The sequence below is a fragment of the Poecilia formosa genome, unplaced genomic scaffold (assembly GCF_000485575.1).
Source record: "Poecilia formosa unplaced genomic scaffold, Poecilia_formosa-5.1.2 Scaffold628, whole genome shotgun sequence".
Lineage (NCBI taxonomy): Eukaryota > Metazoa > Chordata > Actinopteri > Cyprinodontiformes > Poeciliidae > Poecilia > Poecilia formosa.
The window spans coordinates 122,128-124,820 of NW_006800567.1; positions in this window are offsets into that span (position 1 = coordinate 122,128).

The following is a 2,693-nucleotide window of genomic DNA, read 5'->3' on the forward strand; positions in this document are numbered from 1 at the left end:
TCCAAACCTGAGGAGGAACCCCGACCCGACCCGACTCGGGGCTCCGTCACCCTGACCGGGTCGGAACTTCCTTCTGCTGGAATCAGTGATGTTTGGAGTTTGTTTCCTGAAGTGACCACCATCATCTGAGGGAGGTGAAGCGAGGGTGGAGGTTCTGCAGGTCGGTGTTTCTCTCGCTCGGCTCTAATCGAGCTTCATGTCAGCAGAGCAGCAGTTGCTGTTGGTCTGCTGACTAATTATGTTTTCCAGACTTAAATTGTCTTTTTAATAATTTTCAAACTGGCCTGTTTATAATATTTAACGGTCAGGAATCCTATTATGTTTTGGGCGGCGCTGCGCAGGGATTCGCTGCCCAGAGCAATCTCCTCCAAATAACAAAGGTTAGCTGAGCTGTTATTACAGCAGCAGATCCTCCTCATATGTTTCAGTGGCGCGTCTGTCAATCACTGCAGCTCAGCATCGCACATTCAGACAGCGTCCTCCTTATTCCTGTTGTGATGCTAACAGATCCATCTGAGATATTCGTCTCTGCAGAGCAGCGGGTCGGATCCAACAGCAGTGACATCGTCATCCACCACTCCAGAACCGTTTCACGGATCGGTACCAGAACTATTTGTTGTTAAAAGGTCAGCAGCAGATGCAGTTCTTCATCAGGAAAGTTTGGAAACCAAATGTGATCGAAAAGCCGAACCTGACTGGTCTGACTGAATCCAGTAGATCCACAGAGTAGATCCACTTCCTCAGAGCGTTCCCAACTCCATGACCACCAGGTGCGAAGGTTGAAGGTCAGAGGTCAGCGTTAGCCCTGGACCCTGACCTCCACCCGGCTTCCTCTGTCCATCACCAGCCAGGTTTCCTACAGCTTAATGCAGTCATGAGTCCTGACCAGTAGCCCCGCCCACCGGACGTATAGCCCCGCCCATCTGACTTCTTGTCCCGCCTCCAAACTGGTTCTCAGCCCATGTTTAAAGCTCTGATTGAACATTTTACTGTTGGTAATGGAGAAGCTTCTGCAGGAAGCAGGAAGCTGGACATATAAGGAATTGGACTGTGACATCACACTACAGTATAGTCAGAAACACGGCGTTCCTTTAAGGAAGTCTGGTTCTGCTCTGGTTCTGCTCCAGAGGGGGACAGAGGGACTTCCTCCTCAAATGTCTTGCCAACACGTCCAACTGTCTCCAGGAGCGTCTGCTTGTTTCCACTGCTGGTTCCTGTGACGCCCTGCTGCAGTTCTTTGAGGTTCCTCCTTCTTCTGGGTTTTCTTTGAGGCTTCCCGGTCCAGAGACATGAACTGGACCTTCTGCATGTCCATGAGGGGTAGACCGGCTGCTTCTGTCCTGTCTGTGTTGTTCCTGTCTCTTCCAGACAGGAGCCTTGGTGGTTCCTGACCAGGACAGTCAGTGTCAGCTGGTTGGAGCCTTGCTGCAGCTGCTGCTGCAGCTTCATCACTCACCGGATCAATGTGGAACCAGTCCAGCCTGCTGAGTCGTCCATCACCGGCTCAGCTGGACGCAGCTCATCTTCATGACTTGGCCAGCCTCCCGCCGAGTCCTGCCTCTGATCTCCACATCTGAGAGGCGTTTAGCTCCTCGCTGTTTACTGAGAGCAGAGGAATATTTGCAGTGGTGGGTCAGCGGGACGCTCCATGAGCTGAGGGTTTATTTCTGACCTGCTCAGACACAAAACAAACTCATTTCTGTCATGAGAAAAGATGGAGAGAGAAACTGCTTGCATATTGGCTTCTCTCCCAGCCATCACTCCTGAATTGGGCATTTTTACAGAGAGCAATTTCCTCCACTGTTTGAGCGGCAGATATCTGCAGTGATTCAGCAGCAGCTTCAAGCTCTCAGCTCAGGATAAAGAGCTGCTGCGGTGGAGCTGCGCCGCCTCTTATCAGCCTCCTGCTGCGTGATCGCAGCGCCTCGTCTGCTGGACTGTAAATGTCAAGATATTGAGGAAGGTCTGGGAAGACGCCTGGAAAGGAAACTTTATCTGGGACGCAGTTATTTGATGTCCTGAACTGGCGTCCATGTTGAGCTGAGGACAGATAAAGACACCAAACATGGACGCCAGCGAAACACGCCAGGTTCTCATGAGCTCATATTCCAAACTGCCGACATTTATTATACGAAGCAGGAAACAGATGGGAAGCAGAAACAGGAAGCAGAAATGGGAAGCAGAGACAGGAAGCAGGAAACAGAGACAGGAAGCAGGAAACAGAGACAGGAAGCAGGAAACAGAAACGGGAAGCATAAGCAGGAAGCAGAAGTAGGAAGCAGAGACAAGAGACAGGAAGTTGGAGCCTGAAGCTCCTGCAGGGAATCGTCTAACATATGAAAAGTCTCAGTTTCAGGATTCAAATCATGTCATTGAAATAAATGATGTATTTCCACTTCTGGAAACCTAATAGTTGTGTTGTCACGGTGACGAAAGACACGGTAATTGAGCTGTCAGTCAGAGCGAGACTGAAGCTAACTGAGCCAGAAAGCTACAGCTAACCCGCCCGGTTCTGGTCTCCACCCGCCCGGTTTCATCACTTCTGGTTGAAACTTGAGAGGGAGACTGACTTCCTGCTGAGTCTTTCTCTGAACTGCAGCTTCTGGTCCTTCTTCCTCCTCCTCCTCTTCTTCCTGCTCCTCCTCTTCCTCCTCCTCCTCTTCTTCCTCTTCTTCCTGCTCCTCCTCTTCCTC